The sequence below is a fragment of the Triturus cristatus genome, chromosome 2_2 (genome assembly GCF_964204655.1).
Source record: "Triturus cristatus chromosome 2_2, aTriCri1.1, whole genome shotgun sequence".
Classification (NCBI taxonomy): domain Eukaryota; kingdom Metazoa; phylum Chordata; class Amphibia; order Caudata; family Salamandridae; genus Triturus; species Triturus cristatus.
Window position 1 is genome coordinate 1258776759 of NC_140582.1, and position 22977 is coordinate 1258799735.

Consider the following 22977-nt stretch of genomic DNA (forward strand, 5'->3'; position numbering starts at 1 on the left):
TCTTGGATGGTGGTCTCCCAGCCTTCCTTGACCAGGCTGAGAGGGCCTCGGACAGGGTGTCCCTACAAGAGTTCGAAGGGGCCGAACCCCAGAGACTTTTGCGGGACCTCCCGATAGGCAAAGAGGAGGCAGGGCAGCAGGACGTCCCACTTGCGTCTCAGGGGCTCCTCCAGGCCTTTGATCATCCCTTTCAATGTCCGGTTAAATCGTTCGACTAGACCGTTCCCCTGGGGGTGGTACGGGGAGGTGAATTTGTAGGTGACCCCGCACTGTTGCCACAGGGACCGCATATACTTCGAGATAAAGTTGGTGCCTCGGTCGCTCACCACCTCCCGGGGGAAGCCTACTCGGGAGAAGATTCCCATCAAGGCCCGGCCCACCACGGGGGCCGTCAATGTTCGGAGAGGGATGGCCTCGGGGTATCGGGAGGCATGGTCGACCAGGACGAGTATGAAGCGATGCCCCTGGGAGGTTCGGGAGTCCAGGGGCCCCACGATGTCGATCCCCACCCGCTCGAACGGGGTGTTGACTACTGGAAAGGGCTGGAGAGGGGCTTTGACCCTTCCCCCGCTCTTCCCGCTGGCTTGGCAGGTCGGGCAGGTCCGGCAATGATTGTCCACGTCTTTCCGCATGCGGGGCCAGTAGAAGTGGGTCACCAGGCGGCTGTATGTTTTGTCCTGCCCCAGGTGCCCGGCGAGGGGCACATCATGCGCCAGATTGAGGAGGAAGTCTCGGAATCTGAGGGGGACCACAAGCACGCGGCTGGCCCCCAATTCTGCGGTCTTCTGCTCGCTGTAGAGGAGGTCATTGTCCCTATAGACCCAGTGGGTCCCCGCCTGGTCTCCGGCGGCCTGGGCGGCTGCTTGCTGTCGGGTCCCTTCGAGGGAGGGGCAGGTTTTTTGTTCTTGGCGGAATTGCTCCCTTGTGGGGCCACCTTCTTGGCGCCATTGGGCAAGTTCGGGGAGGTCACCGAGCGCGGCGACCTCGTCCGGGGCGAGTTCGGGCGGCCCGGCCTCGGTGTCGGCTTCTTCTTCGACGGAGGGGGCTGGTGGTTCGGGCCATTCCGGCTCTTCGGGGGGAGCCTCGACGCTCGGTTGGATGGCCCGGGCTGTCGTGGACCGGGTGGTTGCGCAGACCCATTCGGGCAGTCCCAGCATCCCCAGATGCTCTCGGCGCTCAACGTGGGCCCTGGGGGAACTTTCCAGGTCGTTCCCGAGGAGGCAGTCCACGGGGGTGTCGTCGCGGACGGTGACCTTCAGCATGCCCGACACTCCCCCCCACTCGAAGGGGATCCGGGCCATCTGGCACAAGCTCTCAGTGTTGTCTGCCGACCGGACGGGGCACAGTACATTAGGCAAGATCTGTTCGGGGGTCACCAAGTGGCAGCGGACGGCTGTCACGCTGGCTCCGGTGTCTCGGAGGGCCTCGGCCCGGCGTCCATTAATGGTGACCCGCTGTTGGTACTTCTGGGTGTTACTCGGGATGGGCGCCCGGGGTACCATCTCCCGGCTGCCCAGGCAGACTAATGTCATGGCGGCGGGTTCCCACTCGGTTGGTCCAGCGTCATAGTTCTCTTCCTCTTCTCCCCCTTCCCCCAGGGCAGCGGCCGCCAACTGGCGGTGGGGTGGCCCGGTGGTCCCCGCCCGTCGGTTCACGGGGCAGGTAGGGTCACTGGCATAGTGCCCTGGTTGTTGGCAGTTGTAGCACGACACCGTCTGTCGAGGCCCTGGTCGGGCTGGGGGGGCCCCTCTTCGGGCGAGGGACGGGGACGTGCGGTCTGAGGGCGGTCCCCGGGGGGGACTCCGGGGTGGCCCCGCTGGAAAGTCTCTGTTTCTGTTCGATCCCCTCCTCCACACTGCTGGCGGGGGGGCCCCGTGGTGTTCCGCTGGTACTCCCCCATCGAGTTCACCCATCGATCGGCCTCGGCGGCGAGCTTCCGCGGCTCGGTCAGCTTGCTGTCGAGGAGGTGCTGTCTCAGCTCGATGAAGCAGTTGTTGGAGAGGTGCTCCCATACAATGAGGTCGAACAGCTGTTCGTAGGAGGTGACTTTGCTGCCCTTGATCCACCCTTCCAGGGCTCTGCTGAAAAAGTCTACGTATTCCACCCAGGTAGTACCGGGGAGCTTCTTGCAGTCCCGGAAGCGTTGGCGGTACATCTCTGGGGTGAGCCCATAGCGGGTGAGCAGGGCCTCCTTCATATGGTCATAGGAGGTCATCACTGCGTCTGGGAGCTGTAGCAGGGTGTCTCGGCCTTCGCTGAGGAACCGTCCCCATAGGCCGGCACCCCAATCTTTCCGGGGTACCCGATGGGCGGTCATAGCTACTTCGTAGGCCTTGAACCATTGTTGGATGTCGTCGTTCTTGTAGTACTCTTTGATGACATCCTTGGGGATGTGTACTTTTGCCTCGACTGGTATGGAGGTGTCTCGGTTTCCGGGGGTGCCGGTCTCTCCATTTCTGGACTTGATTTCAAGTTCTTTAAGGCCCCGCTCATGCTCGAGGGTTAGCCTCCTCTCTTCCAGTTCTCGGTGCTGCTTTTTCTCCTCTATCTCTTCTTGCAGCCGCAGTTGTTCTAAGGCCAGTTTCTTTTCGGCTAGCAGGAGTTCGCCGTCCAGGCAGAGTCGGGCGAGCTCTAACTCGTGGGTCCTGACCCTCTCCCGTTCTCATATCTCTTCCGGGGAGAGGCCGGTCTCTATGCTGGTTGTCCTCCCCTCTGCCGGGGCTGCAGTTGGTTGCCGGTGTACGTTTGGCACCGGGTTTTCTTCGGTTTGGGGGGAGGCCGCTTCGGACTCTACCCAGGTCTTTAGGGCTTTTTGCAGGTCCTCTTTTGTGTTTAATCCGGTGGTTGCGATGCCTTTGTCTTTACAAAACTGTTTTAGTTCCTTATGGGTATACTCCTCCAACCGTTCTTGTCAGAACTCTGCGGTTGGGGTGGTCTGTTGGTCGTTCATGGTTACCCTGTGTCTAGGTAGGTAGTGGGTGAGTTACTTGCTGTACGATCTGCGTCGGACTCGGATCGCACCGCTGGCCACCAATGTTAGAAGGGCGCCCTCCGGGAGCCCGATGGTGTCGGACTGACCACCCCGAGAGCCACCGTTCCGTAGGCGAGTAGCCGAGCGCCGCTGAGAATCCTCCTGGGCGAGGTCCTTCTCCTAAGATCATATCAGCCAAGCAACCCCACCACCACAAAGGGACACCGCCAGGGTAGTTATTCTTATAAGCTTTTATCGGTTATCAAGGCAGGTTTCTGTGGCAATATTTACAGGTGGATCGAGGGATCCAAGAGAGTCTCAAAGTCTGGTTGGGATGGGGTAGCGGGACAGTCTCAGTCTTAGCCTGGTACTGGACACCCTGCGCCTAGCTCTCAATCCTCGAGCCAGGGGGTTCCGTGAACCGGTACGTCGTCCGCACGGTTCGGGGGATTGATGCGGTGAGGTCGAGCCGCGACGAGGTCAGCAGGGCTCCGAGGGTTTACTTCTACGAGGTCGAGCCGCGACGAGGTCAGCAGGGCTCCGATGGTTTACTTCTGCGAGGTCGAGCCGCGACGAGGTCAGCAGGGCTCCGATGTTCCGGGAGGATCTTCTTCTCAGCAAAAGGGGGGAGCCGCGACGCAGTCAGCAGGGCTCAGAGGTCCAAGTTCCAAGTAGTGAGTCTTTCTCCGTAGGGTCAGCCGCGATCCGATCAGCAGGGCTCTTGACTCCAGGATACAACTGCCGTCCTGGCTTGAGGTTGCCCCAGATATAGGTCTGGAGCCCTTTGATGTCCGGACCCTTGCGCCTGGGGGGCGGAGGGGCCGGGATAGTAGAGGCCAGACACCCAGCGGGAGAGGCACCAGCGCCCAGGAGGGCCGGAGGGCGATTGAAGCCAGGCGTTGAGGGACGGTTGGGGGTCCCATCAAAACTCCCCTCCTCCGGGATCGGTGGAGTGGCCACTTGGTACCCCCTGGCTGGATCTTGGTGCCTCGATGTCGGGGCTTCTCTGGGGCCGAGGCCGGGGCGAGCCGTGTTGCGCAGGCTGGTGCGGGTAGCAAAGTACAATCCGGAGGGACCCCGAAGGGTGGGGGCTGCCCCCATCGGGTCGGGTAGGAGGGTTCGGGACCACGCCACGAGGCCAGGTCCAACACCCACCCCCATGTCTCTGGGCACTGCTGTTAGTGATATGCACCCACCCACATGTCCCTGGGCACTGCTGTTAGTGATGTGCACACATCCCCATGTCTCTGGGCACTGCTGTTAGTGATATGCACCCACCCACATGTCCCTGGGCACTGCTGGTATTCCTCTGCACCCACCCCATGTCCAAGGGAACTGCTGGTATTCCTCTGCACCCACCCCCATGTCCCTGTCCACTGCTGGTATTCCTCTGGACCCACCCCCATGTCTCTGTCCACTGCTGGGAGTACTCTGCACCCACCCCCATGTCTCTGTCCACTGCTGGGCGTCCTCTGGACCCACCCCCATGTCTCTGTCCTCTGCTGGTATTCCTCTGCACCCACCCCCATGTCTCTGTCCACTGCTGGGAGTCCTCTGCACCTACCCCCATGTCCCTGTCCACTGCTGGTATTCCTCTGCACCCACCACCATGTCTCTGTCCACTGCTGGCATTCCTCTGCACCCACCCCCATGTACCTGGGCACTGCTGTTAGTGATATGCACCCACCCCCATGTCTTTGGGCACTGCTGTTAGTGATATGCACCCACCCCCATGTCTCTGGACACTGCTGTTAGTGATATGCACCCCCCCACATGTCCCTGGGCACTGCTGTTAGTGATATGCACACACCCCCATGTCTCTGGGCACTGCTGTTAGTGATATGCACCCACCCACATGTCCCTGGGCACTGCTGGTATTCCTCTGCACCCACCCCCATGTCCCTGGGCACTGCTGGCATTCCTCTGCACCCACCCACATGTCTCTGGGCACTGCCGTTAGTGATATGCACACACCCCCATGTCTCTGGGCACTGCTGTTAGTGATATGCACCCACCCACATGTCCCTGGGCACTGCTGGTATTCCTCTGCACCCACCCACATGTCCCTGGGCACTGCTGGTATTCCTCTGCACCCACCCCCATGTCTCTGTCCACTGCTGGGAGTCCTCTGCACCCACCCCCATGTCCCTGTCCACTGCTGGTATTCCTCTGCACTTACCCACATGTCTCTGTCCACTACTGGGAGTCCTCTGCAAACTTGCGCCCTTGCTGTGGTACACTGCTGTCCTGGGCATACTCCACCCTCAATTTATAGCTGGTGTGCTGCACCAAGCCATACACCTATATCCGTGGCGTGTGTACGCCTTGTATCCATCATGTAATGGGACTGTAGGGGTACGCGTGGTACGGCCCGTACCCACGCTCTGGGGGGCGTGGTTACGGGCCGTACCACCATTGTGGCGGTGATGTAGGGGTACGCGTGATATGGCCCGTACCCACGCTCTGGGGGCGTGGGTACGGTCCGTACCACCATTGCAGTGGTGATGTAGGGGTATGCGTGTACGGACCCTACCCAGGCTCTGGGGGCGTGGGTACGGTCCGTACACGCGTACACCTACATCACCACTGCAATGGTGGTATGGCCCGTACCCACGCTCTGGGGGGCGTGGGTACGGGCCATACCACCATTGTGGCGGTGATGTAGGGGTATGCGTGGTATGGCCCGTACCCACGCTCTGGGGGGCGTGGGTACGGGCCGTACCACCATTGTGGCGGTGACGTAGGGGTACGCGTGGTATGGCCCGTACCCACGCTCTGGGGGCGTGGGTGCGGTCCGTACCACCATTGCAGTGGTGATGTAGGGGTACACGTGTACGGACCGCACCCACGCACCCAGAGCGTGGGTACGGTCCGTACACGCGTACCCTTATGTCACCACTGCAATGGTGGTACGGACCGTTCCCACGCTCTGAGGGGCGTGGGTGCGTCCCGTACCACCATTGTGGTGGTGACGGGTACACGTCCACTTCCGTTGTGGCGGGACATGGGATTGGTGGACACGCCCCCCGAAGTGACCAGACCATGGAGGTAGTTAATGTGCAGGATATATTTGTTTTTGTTGAGGTGTGGGTTATGATTCCTGCCCCTTGCACCCCCCCCCTTTGCCCCTGGGGGTTGTTCTGACCTTCAGTGGCGTCTGCGTCGGTTTCTGAACACGAGGTCATAGGCTATGAGGGCCGGGATGACGCGTAGGTTGGGGTCCATCGCTGTCTGTCGCGTACCGGTGCTCCTTGTTCGCGTCGTCCTCAATTTCCCGACAGTTTTTGGCTCCCGTAAAAAATGCTATGTGCGGAGTGACGTAGGCACGAATCGTACTTGCTGGTCCGTAAAACGCTGCCTGTCTCCGTCCAGACGTCGCGTATGCCCCGTCCAGATTCAGATTTGTATGTATTTTTTTGCCGGTCAGTCTTTTGTACGACTCGTACGCAAATGGTATTTCTGTGCGAATCGTACTTGCGTGTTTGTAAGGTGTTTTTCCCGGGTACGAGTCGGACGGAGAAAACGCTCCGTACAACCATTCGCACCCGGGTTTTACCGGATCGGAATCGGCACCTATATGTGTTATTTAATTTTTTTATATTTTTACATTAATTATCAATCAATCATGGCATTTATAAAGCGCGCTACTCACCCGGGAGGGTCTCAAGGCGCTGGGGGAGGGGGTATGTTACTGCTCGAACAGCCAGGTCTTGAGCTGCTTTCTGAAGGAGAGATGGTCCTGGGTTCGCCGAAGGTGGGTGGGGAGGGAGTTCCAGGTCTTGGCTGCCAGGTAGGAGAAGGATCTTCCTCTGACGGTGGCTCTGCGGATGCGTGGTACGGTGACGAGGGCGTGGCTGGTCGATTGTAGCTGGCGGGTGGGCGTGTAGAAGGTCATGCGGTCGTTGAGGTACTTGGGGCCCAGGTTGTGGAGAGCCTTGTGTGCGTGGGTGAGGAGTCTGAACGTGATTCTCTTGCTGACGGGGAGCCAGTGCAGGTCTCTCAGGTGTCCGGTGAAGTGGCTGTGTCGGGGGAGGTCCAGGATGAGTCGTGCGGAGGCGTTCTGGATGCATTGGGGTCTTTTTTTAAGTTTGGCTGTGGTTCCGGCGTAGAGGGTGTTCCCGTAGTCCAGTCGGCTGGTGACGAGTGCATGGGTAACGGTCTTCCTGGTTTCAGTGGGGATCCATCTGAAGATCTTGCGGAGCATGCGCAGGGCGTTGAAGCATGAAGATGAGACGGTGTTGACTTGTCTGGTCATCGACAGGGAGGAGTCCAGGATGAAGCCCAGGTTGCGTGTGTGGTCCGTTGGCTTGGGAGCGGTGCCCAGGGCCGGGGGCCACCAGGAGTCGTCCCAGGCGGAGGGTGATGATCCCAGGATGAGGGCTTCTGTCTTGTCTGAGTTCAGTTTAAGGTGGCTGTTCCTCATCCAGTCGGCGACGTCTTTCATCCCTTCGTGTAGGTTGGCTCTGGCGGTGGTGGGGTCGTTGGTGAGGGAGAGGATCAGCTGGGTGTCGTCGGCGTAGGAGATGATGTTGAGGTTGTGTTGGCGTGCGATGGCTGCGAGGGGGCTCATGTAGACGTTGAAGAGGGTTGGACTGAGTGAAGATCCTTGTGGTACGCCGCAGATGACTTCGGTGGCCTCGGATCTGAACGGGGGGAGGCGGACTCTCTGGGTTCTTCCGGCGAGGAACGAGATGATCCACTCCAGTGCTTTCTCTCGGATTCCGATGTTGCTGAGGCGCTTCACTAGGGTGCGGTGGCAGACGGTGTTGAACGCCGCAGAGAGGTCCAAGAGGATGAGGGCCGCTGTTTCCCTGTGTCGATCAGGGTTCTGATGTCGTCGGTGGCTGCGATAAGGGCGGTCTCGGTGCTGTGGTTGGCCCAAAACACGGACTGCGAGGGGTCGAGGGATTCGTTCGTCTTGAGGAAGGCGGCAAGCTGTCTGTTGACGGTCTTCTCGATGACTTTGTCCGGAAAAGGAAGGAGCAAGATGGGACGGTAGTTCTTGAGGTTGGTGGGGTCCTCCGTTGGTTTCTTCAGGAGGGCGGTAAGCTCGGCGTGCTTCCAGCTCTCCGGGAAGGTGGCGGTGTGGAAGGAGGAGTTGATGATGTCCTGGAGATGGGGTGCGATGATGGCGTCGGCTTTGTTGAAGACGTGGTGTGGGCAGGGGTCGGTTGGAGTTCATCGTGCGGGTGGTGTCTTCGGTGCTGATCGGGGTCCAGATGTAGAGGGTGGTGGTGGCGGGCGTTGGTTCAGTGATAGGGTGAGTGGTCTGTGCATCGAAGCTGTTGTGTATGTCGGTGATCTTGCGGTGGAAGAACGCGGCGAGTGAGTTGCAGAGGTCTTGCGAGGGCGTGATGTCGTTGTTTCCGGCGCTGGGGTTGGAGAACTCTTTGACGATGCTGAAGAGTTCCTTGCTGTCGTGGGCGTTGTTGTCCAGTCGTTCTTTGAGTGCCGATTTCTTGGTGGCGCGGATCAGCTGATGGTGTTTGCGGGTGGCGTGCTTGAGGGCGGTCCTGTTGTCTGTGGTCTGGTCGAGCCGCCAGGCTTTCTCAAGGGTGCGTCAGTTCTTCTTGGATTCCTTGAGTTCGTCGGTGAACCAGGGGGTTTTCTTGCTGCCGGGTCTGCTGGGAGGGTTCTTTAGTGGTGCAAGGTCGTTGGCGCAGGCGGTCAGCCACTTGGTGAGGTTGCTGGCTGCTTCATTGGGGTCCGTTGTGTTGGTGGGAGGCGGTGAGCTGCTCGGCGGTGATCTTGCTCCAGCTCCGGCAGGGAACCTGTTGCGGGTGGTGGTGGGTTGTAGTTTTTCTGAAGCTGAAGTGGACGCAGCTGTGGTCGGTCCAGTGGAGTCCGGTGGCATGGCTAAAGGAGATGTGCTTGCTGGATGAGAAGACGGGGTCGAGCGTGTGATCGGCGTAGTGGGTGGGAGTGTTCACCAGTTGCTTGAGTCCGAGGTTGGCGAGGTTGACCAGCAGGGCGGTGGTGTTTCTGTCGTTGTTGTTCTCCAGGTGGAAGTTGAGGTCCCCTAGGAGGATGTAGTCGGCGGAGGGCAGGGCGTGCGGGCTGATGAAGTCTGTGATGTCTTCGCTGAATTGTGTGCGTGGTCCTGGGGGTCTGTAGATGAGGATGCCTCGGAGGGTGGTCTTGGGGTCAGTGTGTATCTGGAAGTGCAGGTGTTCGGCGGCGGTGAAGGTTTCGTTGGAGTTAGTCGAGATGCGGATGGTGTTCTTGTGTAAGATGGGGATGCCTCCTCCCGTCTGGTTGACGCGGTCCTTCCGGGTGATCTTGTATCCGTCCGGGATGGCTATGGCGATGTCAGGTGCTGAGGAGGCGTTCATCCAGGTTTCGGTGAGGAAGGCGATGTCAGGTGCTGTCGCGTCGAGCAGGTCCCAGAGTTCTACAGCGTGCCTGTGGACGGAGCGGGTGTTCAGCAGGATGCACTTAAGGTGGTTGCTGCTGGTGCTCGACTTGGCGGGGGTGGTGCAGGTCCGGAGGCAGGTGAATCGGCAGGCTTGGCAGGTGAAGGGTCCGTGGGTGCGTTTCGGGGTGGCTCGGTAGCAGGCAGGGTTCCGGCCGGCATTGAGTGCGTTGAGGGTGGCGGCGTCGTAGGTCCATTGGGTAGTCTTGCAACGGCGGGGGCCAGGGATCCTGGCGCTAGGCGCGGACGGGCGCAGACGGGCTTGCCTTTGGTTTGGCACGCCTTCGGCGCACAGTCGGTGCGCCCGCTGCGCGTCCGCACGGTCGCCATTTAAGGCTAAGTGGGAGGGAGGAGCAGCTGGGAGGCGGGAGCGGGGAGGACACAGAGCAAAAGGGGGCGTGGCCGCGCGAACAGCGGCGGGAAGCGGGGAGCGGGGCGGGCAGGCACAAGGAGAAAAACCAACGCTCAAAACTACAACAGTTTAACAATTTGTGCACAATCTACTACAAAATACAATCACCTAGATACGGCGAACAGCTGGGGAAGGCAGGCAGGCAGACGGCACAACGAGGCTGCGATCAGCAGCGAGGGGCACACACACAGCTGGTGGCCGTGCGGCGCGGGGGTGTCCTGAGAACAGGTCACACTCACCTGCGCCGCGCGGTCGCCATTTAAGGACAAGTGGGAGGGAGGAGCAGCTGGGAGGCAGGAGCGGGGAGGACACGGAGCAAAAGGGGGCGTGGCCGCGTGAACGGCGGCGGGAAACGGGGAGCGGGGCGGGCAGGCACAAGGGGAAAAACCAACACTCAAAACTACAATAGTTTAACAATTTGGGCACAATCTACTACTAAATACAATCACCTAGATACGGCGAACAGCTGGGGAAGGCAGGCAGGCAGACGGCACAACGAGGCTGCGAGCAGCAGCGAGGGGCACACACACAGCTGGTGGCCGTGCGGCGCGGGGGTGTCCTGAGAACAGGTCACCAGTATGTTTTAATAAAATATATTGATTTTTAATTAAGTTAATATTACTTTTAACATATTCTAAAAAATTTGATATTTTTTACAAACTATATTTTAAACAGTGATATTTTGTCTTCGATATTTTTGTACTTACCTGTTTGAAGATAGGCAGACAATATTTTGTCCATCGATATTTTGTCAACGACATTCTGTCCAAACGATATTCTGGTCGTTGATATTATGTCAGTGATCCGAAGGTGCTGGGACATATAAAACAGTCTTTCAAGACGATTTAACTGTGTTAGATTGCCTAACATCAGGATGTGTTGTTTTAAAATTATATGGGAGTTTATCAACAAAAATGCATTTAAGCAGGTAGAAAATGGTTAGATACTAACCCCCAACAAGGTGCCGATTCCAATCCTGTAAAACCCGGGTACGAATCATCGTACGGAGTGTATTCTCCGTACGACTCGAACCCGGGAAATCCACCGTACAATCCGGTAAGTACGATTCGTACAGAAATACCATTTCCGTATGAAACGTACAAAACACCGTACAGCTAAAAAATACCAACGAGTCTGATCCTGGACTGCACGTACGCGATGTCCGTACGGAGTCAGGCAGCGTTTTAAGCACCACCAAGTACGATTCATCCCTACATCACTCCGCACAGCTATTTTTTTACGGCAGCCAAAAACTCCCAGAAAACTGAGTCCGACACGAAAACGGAGCCCCCGGATGCGACGGACAGCCATGGACCCCATCCTACGTGTCATCCCGGCCCTCTTAGCCTACGACCTGGTGCACCGAACCCGCCGCACATGCCGCAGAAGGTGAGAACAACACCCAGGGGCCAAGGGGGGGTGAGGGGCAGGAAACATACCCGCTACCCAAATTAAAACCTACAATATTGAGAACATACATTACCTCCAGGGTCTGGTCACTTCGGGGGGCGTGTCCACCAATCCCTGCGTCCCGCAACAACGGAAGTGGACGTGTACGCGTACCCCTACGTCACCACTACAATAGTGATACGCCCCGTACTCACACATCCATAGCGTGGGTATGGTACGTATCACTACAGTAGTGGTGCCGTAGGGGTATGCGTGGTACTGCCCGTACTCACTCTCTCAGAGCATGTGTACGGTCCTTATCACTATTGTAGTGGTGCCGTAGGGGTACGCGTGGTACGGACCGTACACACGCTCTCAGAGCACGTGTACGGGCCGTACCACGCATACTCCTACGGCACCACTACTATAGTAATACGGACCGTACCCACACATTTATAGCGTGGGTACAGGCCGTATCACTATTGGCTTGGGGCCGTAGGGGTACGTGTGGTACGGACCGTACACACCCTATGAATGCGGGGGTACGGTCCGTATCACATGTACCCCTACGGCATCAGTACATTTGGGATACAAGGCGTACACACGCCATGAATGTTGGCATACGGCCTGGTGCAGCATATTACCTTTACATTGGTGTGTGTGTAGGCCCAGGACAGCAGTGTACTGCACCAAGGGGGTGGGTGGGTGGGTGTGTGGCTGCATAGGATTCCCAGCAGTGGACAGACATGTGAGGGGTGGGTGCAGAGGACTCCCAGCAGTGGACAGACATATGTGGGTGGGTGCAGAGGACTCCCAGCAGTGGACAGACATATATGGGTGGGTGCATATCACTACCAGCAGTGAACAGACATGTGAGGGGTGGGTGCAGAGGACTCCCAGCAGTGGCCTGCAATATGAGGGGTGGGTGCAGAGGACTCCTACCAGTGGACGGACATGTGAGGGGTGGGTGCAGAGGACTCCCAGCAGTGGCCTGCAATATGAGGGGTGGGTGCAGAGGACTCCCAGCAGTGGACAGACATGTGAGGGGTGGGTGCAGAGAACTACCAGCAGTGGACAGACATATATGGGTGGGTGCATATCACTACCAGCAGTGGACAGACATGTGAGGGGTGGGTGGAGAGGACTCCCAGCAGTGGCCTGCAATATGAGAGGTGGGTGCAGAGGACTCACAGCAGTGGACAGACATGTGAGGGGTGGGTGCAGAGGACTCCCAGCAGTGGACAGACATATATGGGTGGGTGCATATCACTACCAGCAGTGGACAGACATGTGAGGGGTGGGTGCAGAGGACTCTCAGCAGTGGACAGACATATATGGGTGGGTGCATATCACTACCAGTAGTGGACAGACATATATGGGTGGGTGCATATCACTACCAGCAGTGGACAGACATGTGAGGGGTGGATGCAGAGGACTCCAGCAGCGGCCTGCAATATGAGGGGTGGGTGCAGAGGACTCCCAGCAGTGGACAGACATGTGAGGGGTGGGTACAGAGGACTCCCAGCAGTGGACAGACATATATGGGTGGGTGCATATCACTACCAGCAGTGGACAGACATGTGAGGGGTGGGTGCAGAGGACTCTCAGCAGTGGACAGACATATATGGGTGGGTGCATATCACTACCAGTAGTGGACAGACATATATGGGTGGGTGCATATCACTACTAGCAGTGGACAGACATGTGAGGGGTGGGTGCAGAGGACTCCCAGCAGTGGCCTGCAATATGAGGGGTGGGTGCAGAGGACTCCCAGCAGTGGACAGACATGTGAGGGGTGGGTACAGAGGACTCCCAGCAGTGGACAGACATATATGGGTGGGTGCATATCACTACCAGCAGTGGACAGACATGTGAGGGGTGGGTGCAGAGGACTGTCAGCAGTGGCCTGCAATATGAGGGGTGGGTGCAGAGGACTCCCAGCAGTGGACAGACATGTGAGAGGTGGGTGTAAATGACTCCCAGCAGTGGCCTGCAATATGAGGGGTGGGTGCAGAGGACTCCCAGCAGTGGACAGACATGTGAGGGGTGGGTGCAGAGGACTCCCAGCAGTGGCCTGCAATATGAGGGGTGGGTGCAAAGGACTCTCAGCAGTGGACAGACATGTGAGGGGTGGGTGCAGAGGACTCCCAGCAGTGGACAGACATATATGGGTGGGTGCATACCACTACCAGCAGTGGACAGACATGTGAGGGGTGGGTGCAGAGGACTCCCAGCAGTGGCCTGCAATATGAGGGGTGGGTGCAGAGGACTCCCAGCAGTGGACAGACATATATGGGTGGGTGCATATCACTACCAGCAGTGGACAGACATGTGAGGGGTGGATGCAGAGGACTGTCAGCAGTGGCCTGCAATATGAGGGGTGGGTGCAGAGGACTCCCAGCAGTGGACAGACATGTGAGAGGTGGGTGTAAATGACTCCCAGCAGTGGCCTGCAATATGAGGGGTGGGTGCAGAGGACTCCCAGCAGTGGACAGACATGTGAGGGGTGGGTGCAGAGGACTCCCAGCAGTGGCCTGCAATATGAGGGGTGGGTGCAAAGGACTCTCAGCAGTGGACAGACATGTGAGGGGTGGGTGCAGAGGACTCCCAGCAGTGGACAGACATATATGGGTGGGTGCATACCACTACCAGCAGTGGACAGACATGTGAGGGGTGGGTGCAGAGGACTCCCAGCAGTGGCCTGCAATATGAGGGGTGGGTGCAGAGGACTCCCAGCAGTGGACAGACATATATGGGTGGGTGCATATCACTACCAGCAGTGGACAGACATGTGAGGGGTGGATGCAGAGGACTCCCAGCAGTGGACAGACATATATGGGTGGGTGCATATCACTACCAGCAGTGGACAGACATGTGAGGGGTGGGTGCATAGGACTCCCAGCAGTGGCCTGCAATATGAGGGGTGGGTGCAGAGGACTCCCAGCAGTGGACAGACATGTGAGGGGTGGGTGCAGATGACTCCCAGCAGTGGACAGACATATATGGGTGGGTGCATATCACTACCAGCAGTGGACAGACATGTGAGGGGTGGGTGCAGAGGACTCTCAGCAGTGGACAGACATATATGGGTGGGTGCATATCACTACCAGCAGTGGACAGACATATATGGGTGGGTGCATATCACTACCAGCAGTGGACAGACATGTGAGGGGTGGGTGCATAGGACTCCCAGCAGTGGCCTGCAATATGAGGGGTGGGTGCAGAGGACTCCCAGCAGTGGACAGACATGTGAGGGATGGGTGCAGAGGACTCCCAGCAGTGGACAGACATGTGAGGAGTGGGTGCAGAGGACTCCCAGCAGTGGACAGACATGTGAGGGGTGGGTGCAGAGGACTCCCAGCAGTGGACAGACATGTGAGGGGTGGGTGCAGAGGACTCCCAGCAGTGGACAGACATATATGGGTGGGTGCATATCACTACCAGCAGTGGACAGAGACATGGGGGTGGGTGCATATCACTCCCAGCAGTGGACAGACATACATGGGTGGGTGCATATCACTACCAGCAGTGGACAGACATGTGAGGGGTGGGTGTAAATGACTACCAGCAGTGGCCTGCAATATGAGGGGTGGGTGTAGAGGAATCCCAGTAGTGGACAGGCATGTGAGGGGTGGGTGTATATGACTACCAGCAGGGGCCTGCAATATGAGGGGTGGGTGCAGAGGACTCCCAGCAGTGGACAGACATGTGAGGGGTGGGTGCTGAGGACTCCCAGCAGTGGACAGACATATATGGGTGGGTGCATATCACTACCAGCAGTGGACAGACAATTGAGGGGTGGGTGCAGAGGACTCCCAGCAGTGGCCTGTAATATGAGGGGTGGGTGCAGAGGACTCCCAGCAGTGGGCAGACATGTGAGGGGTGGATGCAGAGGACTCCCAGCAGTGGACAGACATATATGGGTGGGTGCATATCACTACCAGCAGTGGACAGACATGTGAGGGGTGGGTGCATAGGACTCCCAGCAGTGGCCTGCAATATGAGGGGTGGGTGCAGAGGACTCCCAGCAGTGGACAGACATGTGAGGGGTGGGTGCAGAGGACTCCCAGCAGTGGACAGACATATATGGGTGGGTGCATATCACTACCAGCAGTGGACAGACATGTGAGGGGTGGGTGCAGAGGACTCCCAGCAGTGGCCAGACATATATGGGTGGGTGCATATCACTACCAGCAGTGGACAGACAATTGAGGGGTGGGTCTAGAGGACTCCCAGCAGTGGCCTGTAATATGAGGGGTGGGTGCAGAGGACTCCCAGCAGTGGGCAGACATGTGAGGGGTGGATGCAGAGGACTCCCAGCAGTGGACAGACATATATGGGTGGGTGCATATCACTACCAGCAGTGGACAGACATGTGAGGGGTGGGTGCAGAGGACTCCCAGCAGTGGCCTGCAATATGAGGGGTGGCTGAAGAGGACTCCCAGCAGTGGACAGAGACTTGGGGGGTGTACATCATTATCAGATGACCACAACTCCATGGGTGTATATACGCATCCCTAACTTTGGACTATGATGATAGTGCCATAACAACACATCACTGACAGCAGTGTCCCACTCCCAGGAGGATGGATGTCTTTCCCCCACTGCATGACACACCACATGTGGGTGTGAGGACAAATAACACATGCATACCCACCCCTGGTGGATGCAGCACAATACACACACTGAGATCATGCCACAAGACTGTATAGTCATGTCACTGCCTACTAACCTAAGAGAGCCAAAGGGAACACACACTGTCACACACATCCCAGGACTGATAGGAATGTACAGGTGCTGGGCCAGCTACCAAGATGTTGTCTCTCATGGAAGGAATAGGGTGGAGTTCCCACAGATACAATGCCCACAATTGTGAGTCATGTGCCCAAATACCCTGCAGAACAAATACCATATGTGTGCTAGGCCGGGATTACACACCTGCATAGTGCTGAAAAAAAGAATTTCTCCATGAAGGCATTTCAACATACTCAATACAGAAGTACAGTGACTAGCAAGGATGGCACAGACGATGCAGCCGGAGACATTGCTGAGCAGGCATGGCCATAGTTGAAGGGATCCGTCACCAACAAAGGAAATGTAGACACAGGTCAGCACAACAATTGTGCAACTCTTTGCAGGGAAGATGTCAGGTGCCACAGAGGAAAGAACACTCCTTGGGACAATGTCTCAAAACCAAAATAACACACACTACCAATGATTCTTTGCAGAGACCTTGTGATGGCACGCAGATACCATGATCCACCTCATGACCATCAGACTAGAACATTTCTCAGAACCATAACACATTACCACCACAACAACTCCTGGAGCCTCAGCACCAACATCAATACCTGAAATGCAATAGTGTTCAAAGTAAAAATAAAATGCTTTATTCAGCATAAAAAACAAATTTTGAAATCACACTATATACAAAGGCCAATGGCCAGTCCATAATAGAAGTCCTTGGGGGGACACATGGGCACGCGTCTCCCCTAGCTTGCCTGCACAGTGGAACCCTCAGGTTCGTCGACCGGGGGGGGGCATCATGTGGGGAAGGACCAGGCACCGCAGGGACAGGAGGGGGAAGGGTAGGTGTGGTGGGTGCAGGGGTGGATGTCTCCACCACAGGGGGTGGGGCAGCGCCAAAGGTGTGCACACTTCTGCCAGGGCATCCAGAGTTACCCCTGCACCGGACGAAACCCCAGGTCCAACGGAGGGGGGGCCGAGGGATGTGGTGCAGTGCTCTTGGGGGAGGGGGTGGACATGGGTGGGGACTCAACTCCCCTGCCCGGGGACTTCCTCGCCCGCTTGCGGGGTGGTGTCACAGGGGGTTGTGCGGGCCAGCTCAGACATTTAGACCTCTTTGGTTGACCGTTTTGCAGGGGAGCCAAGGGAGAGGGTTGTGAGGCCTGCGGACTCAGACTGTGGCTGCGTGTATGTCTTTTTGCCCCAGACCCTGTGGGTGTGCCTACATCCCCCTGAGTGTGCGTACCAGGAGGTGTGCGCTTGCCCTTACTTGGTGGTGTGCTGCCTGTGTCTGGTGGGGTGCGTGCTTGGGAATGGCTGTGTGTGCATGGGACAGGTATGGGAGAGGGAAGTGTGGATGGGGCTGGGGTAGGGGGGGGGCGAAGCGCTGCAGGAGAGTCACTGCTGCCGTCAGGGAAGAGTCCATGGACTGCAGAAACCTGCGTTGGTCAGAAATCGTTGCTGACATGCCCTCCATGAACGACACCATCTGTGTCAGCAGTGTGTTGTGGCCATGGAGGACCTGCAGCACCGATGCCTGCCCAACCTGCAACTGCCGCTGTATGTCCACAGACTCTGCACTGAGGGCAGCAGGGGTGAGAGGGGCAGGGGGTGCGGTGCCTGGCACGAAGGAGACATGGTGGGGCTCTGCACGGACAGAAGGGACCGGAGCAACTGGGAGGGCGGTGATTGGAATGGAGGAGGCGGGGACAGATGTTGGTCTGCTGCCAGGTGTTGTAGCAGCCTCCGCCCCCTCGATGAGGTCAGCCTCGGACCCGTCTGCGTCGTAGTTGGGCTCGCCACCAGACAGGTCCTCCGACTGACTCCCCTCACCCTCTGTGCCACTGGCTCCCGCAGACTCGCCAGCACTGGTGGCTCTGGTGCTGGGTCCCTCCTCCAGGTCCGTGCAGGTGTCTCCCTCGGTTTCCGTTGATGATGCTGTGGGCAAGGTGAAGATACAGAAACACATCAGTCATCTGTATACATCTGACACATGAGTACAAAACCAATAGGTCGCAGTGCATATCAGGCAATGCATCATGAGTAACAGCTAGATTACTCCGCACATATGTAAGCCCTGTACTCCCCAGTTGGTAGACCCACCATGCCACTTGGACACAAGGAAAAATAGGACACACCAGCCCAAAACTTGAATGAGAAATATACTGAGAAGCTAGTGTCTGGGAACAGGTGAGCACAGCAATACAATGAAGTCATGCCACCTCTTGTTTACCCTGAAAGAAACAAGAGTGGTGCACCCAAGGCAAACTAACAGACTTCAATACTAAAGATGTCCCCACACTCAGAGACCTGTAAGTACTTTTGAACCCAAAACAAAAAAAATGTTTGTCCCTTGTGAATAACAATACTTTACACAATCAACATGTTTAGAATGTGGGAATGTGCCATTTTGTGAACAGAACACACATGTGCCTGTATAAAAGATGTCTCCCAAGGAGGTGCACACTAAACTACTTTTACCCAGTCATTGAAGAAGCTGGCAGCCTTATTTAAAGAAGCCACTGTCAGAAATAAATGGTGTTGCAGAAAGTACATATACATGGGCCCACGGAGGTCTTGATGACTTGACACTCTTAAGTTGGTATCACCAACAACCAAGGACTTACCCAAATTCCACACAGTCTTATTAGAACAGTGCCTTCTTTTATAATGTGCCAGCGTGTTCCCTGGAAGTGTAAAGGTGGTTTGTTGTGCACTTCCTTTGGAGACATCTGTCATGCAGGCACATTATTGTTCTTTACAACAAAACATCAAACTAAAGCATTTAAAACATGAAGACCTGTTGACAAGTGTTGTGAGTGCCAAGGTACAATACTTTTTGACTAACAACTTGAATTATGTCAGTTGTCACATGGTCATCCATTACCTGATGACACAGTTGGCAACACATCTGACCCACTGCCTGTCATGTGGAGTGGCACACGTGTCTAAACCCAGGACAATGCATTCGTTAATGGGCCTGCAGTTGTGTTGTAGAAAGGCATACCTGCACTTAGGAGACACCCTCATGGCAAGCCAGAATGTCCACACAGATGTCAGCACACAAAGAACAAACTAGGTAGCATCTGGAACACACACTGGTGCAAAAAATGTATGAGCAGGAATCATGTATTTAAAGGATCACTGACTAAATATCGAAGGTCACAATATCAACCTACAAAAATATCGGAACAAAAATATCGATGACAAGAATATCGAGGGGAAACATGGCGGCCGCAGGTTAGGCGGCTCGTGCGTCAGATCTGACCTTCCTGAGCCTCCGTCGGGTGTCGCAGCTACCAGTGTCTCTATTGCGGAATGGAGGTGTTTGCAGCCTCTGAATCATGTCTGTGCTGAGCCCACGAGTGGTTTCGCTCTTCCTGCTGCCCGGTGTTTTGATCATCTGATGGTTTTTCTTTGTTTTACATGGCAAGGAGGGGCTCGCCGAAGCAGTTCTGCGCGGAGTGCCTTTGATATAATCGGAGCTGCAGTGGAGAAAAGCACGGATGCGGATATGTCCAGGCAAGATAAAATCTGACTTTCTCTGTGGAGCGGGCCGGCCTGGTTGTGGTTTGGGGGGGTGAAGCAGCGAGCATACAAAATAACGATGCAATTTCTCCCCTTTCCAGTCACTGGGCGTGCTCGGGCTCTGAGTGTGGCAGTCTTTTTGGCTCCTTTTTTCCCCGTGGACTCACCTGATATTTTTGATTTCTGATTTCAATTGGAGCTCCAGGTTGGGGAAAAGTTCGGAGGTGGGTATGTTTGGGCAAGTTAAAGGCTGACCTTCACAGGCTCTGAATGTGACAGTCTTTTGGCTCTTTTTCCTCGTGGACCAATTTGGTATTTTTCTTCTCTCTCTTTTTTTATTATTTTTTGAACTGTGGGTAATTAAACATCTAAATCGCTGGGGGAGAGGATGGCTACAGCAGATTAAGCGGATTAGGTGGTTCTGCGGGTTAGTCTCCTGTGTTTGCCTTCGCTTCTGAAAATTTTCCGCATCTCAGTGGAGTGAAGCCATAAGTACTGTATACCTGCGAACAACGGGATTCGCTTTAATACTTTTTTCCTTTCTCTACAATTTCCTCTATTATACAATTTGATGGAGAAAAGATTATAAGGAGGGGAAACATGGCCTCGGAAGTTTTTCCGTGTTAAAACACAGTCCAGTCTTTTGGGGTTTTGGACGGTGTTTTGTCCTCTTCTGCGTAAGGGGCGGCAAACCCAGCATTTGACGGACGCTGATGTGTGACATTTCCAGCCTGAAGCTCTCCCCCGCCTCTACCTTGCGGTGGAAGCAGGCAGCCGTGGAGCTCAGGCGGGGACGCAGGGCGGCGGCTCGCGGGCTCCTGGGGGGGAGTTGCTGGGGTCAGCAAGGTGAAGGGCACCTCCGGGATCCGGAAGAAGAAGACACGGTGCGCACAGAAGTAAAGAAGGCCGGGGAGTTGGAAGGTGCTGCCGACGTCCCTTGTTTCCCCACTGACTACAAAGGAGTGAGCAGTAAGGAGGAGGGACGAGTAGAGGAATCGGGGAAGCCAAGGTCCAAGAAACCCATTGGCGGTGCATCATCAATTAGGGGGGGCAAAACCAGAAAGAGGGGGAGAGGCCCCACGTGCAGCGCCTTGGGGAGTAAGCAAGGCGGCAATCTTAAGACCCCCCAACAGGTTACTTCTTCAGCCTCAAAGGCATCTGAAGCACCTGTAGAAAATAGAGGCAAAGCGACTATATTCCTCAAAAGCAACGCCACCTCCCAGTCAGTTGTAAGGGAAGGGAAAAGGGAGATACGTAAAAATACCATTCGTATAACCCCTTCGCTGCTTTCATATTTCAGGGTGCGGCCTCAAATTCTGGGCATCCAACTTGGCCCAGAGGCTGTCAGCGATATTGCGGGAAATTTGGAAAGACCTATGAGTAATAATAATAAGGCAGATTCCTCTCGCAGTGAAGATATATCTGGCTTGACTGTGCCTCTTGGATCCAGACCAGTAATAGATGTTCTAGTGGAGGGCACGATGTCCTTACCGGACCCCGGGAAACTTGGCTCCCCTGCGGTCCACAATGTGGAAGTTACGGGGACTACTAACGCCACCAATGGCGACTCCATTGGGGAGGGGGTCGATCGTGGAGGTGCTCTGGAGATGCTCTTGAACACTATGAGGGAGGAGATAAGGTGTGGATTTGTGGAATCAAAAAAGAACCAAAACGAGATTAGGTCCGTTTGTGAGACTCTTCAGAAGAAGGTCGACGGTCTTTCTGAAAGAACAGAGCATCTGGAAGACTCAGTAGGGCGTTTGGAGTCCAGCCTGGAGTCAGCAGAGTCTAAGATCCAGTCTCTATTAAAGGAAAGTGATGTCATGAAGGAGAGAGTGGAGTCCCTAGAAAATTACTCTAGAAGGAATAACATCCGCTTATTAAAAGTACCAGAGGGGAAGGAGGGTAATGACATCAAGGCATTTGTGGTGAACCTAATAAAAAACTCCCTCAACCTTGATGAGACGGTGGAGAGTCTCGGGAGGGACATTCAGAGGGTTCACAGAGATCCTTTCCGCCTCAACCCCGGGAGAGTGAAACCTAGAAAGATACTGGTGAATTTTCTCATCTATTCCCTCAAGGAAAAAATTCTTAATTTAGCTCTTAAAGCGAAGTCAGTGACGGCTTCTGGCTTCTCTTTTGAGATTCGTTCAGATCTGTCTAAAACCACCTTAGACAGACAGTGGGAGCTAGGCCAAAAAATTGATAAGTTCAGAGCAGTAGGGGCAACGGTGCAGATGAGATTCCCCACCTTCCTGAGGGTGATGCACAACAATAAAATGTATAATATACGATCCCCTCAGGAAGCAGACGAGCTAATTGCCTCCATAAGCCAGCACTCCTGAGAAGGGAAACTGATTGGGCTTCCAAGTCGAGTTGCTCTCTCTCTTACCTTCCTCTCCTCCTTTTTCCAGGCTCCAGGCCCACAGGTTTTGCCCCCGGGACAAAAACTCTTAAAAAGGCTCAGTCGGGCAATGTCATCTGGTTAACTGTGATCTTTGCTCTGGGGAATATATAAATGTGAGTATGAGAAACTTAAGATTAATGGGGGTGGTGACCAGAGAAGATAACTTAAACAAGTGTCAGGGAGTGAAAGGGGGGGAGTGGATTACAGCAAGTTAAGAAGAAAGCGAGAATAGGGGAGAAAAAGGTAAAAGAATATTTAGAAAAATCAATTGAAGGGGAAGGAGAAGGGGAGAGAGGAGGAAAAAAAAGGGGAAAAGAAAAAAAAAAGAGAAAGAAATAAAAACAACAAAAAAAAGAATATTTCACTAAGGTTGGGAAAAGAGGGAAAGGGGGACAATAAAGTTGAAAAAGAAAAAGGGGAAAAAAAGAAGAGAACATTGAGGGAGGGAAAAGAGAAAGAGGGGAAATTTGGTTTTTTTCTGTTATAAAAGGGGGTCATTAAATATGATAAGTTAATTTGGGTAGCAATAGCTGAGGGGCTTCTTCCCTCCTTCTGATTCCAGCGTGTCATCATGTCCTCCCCCGTGCCCTCCCCGTAAAATGTTTTTGCCTTGGCAACTAATTAGACTATGAGGTGGAGGTAAGCCGGTCCCTTTTCTTATTTGGCTACTGTGGGGGCTCAGGGAGGGTCTTTTTCCGACGTTAAACTGGCATACATCACGCCAGTACCAACAAGGGGGGTTTTTCCAGGGGGGGGTGAGGGGGCGTGGGGGGTGGGAAGTTAAAAAGTCCTCATAAGTTTGTCTCAATTTTCCCTGCAGTTTATAATTCGGTTTTTGGTGAAGCTCTGGTCAGGAGCTGTCGCAGGGACCGCTTTAGAGAGAACGGTTCTATAGAGAGAGGGGTAGGAGCGATGGGAAAGGGTAAGGCACCATGACTGGGTTGTCATTTTTATCTTGGAATGTCAATGGCCTGCGGGTGAAGGCTAGAAGACATAGAATCCTACAGTATCTGAAAGACTCCCCCACACAGGTCATTGTCATCCAGGAGACACACTTATTAAAACACGAGGTCAGGGATATGCTAAAGAATCTGAAGTGGGTGGACAAATTT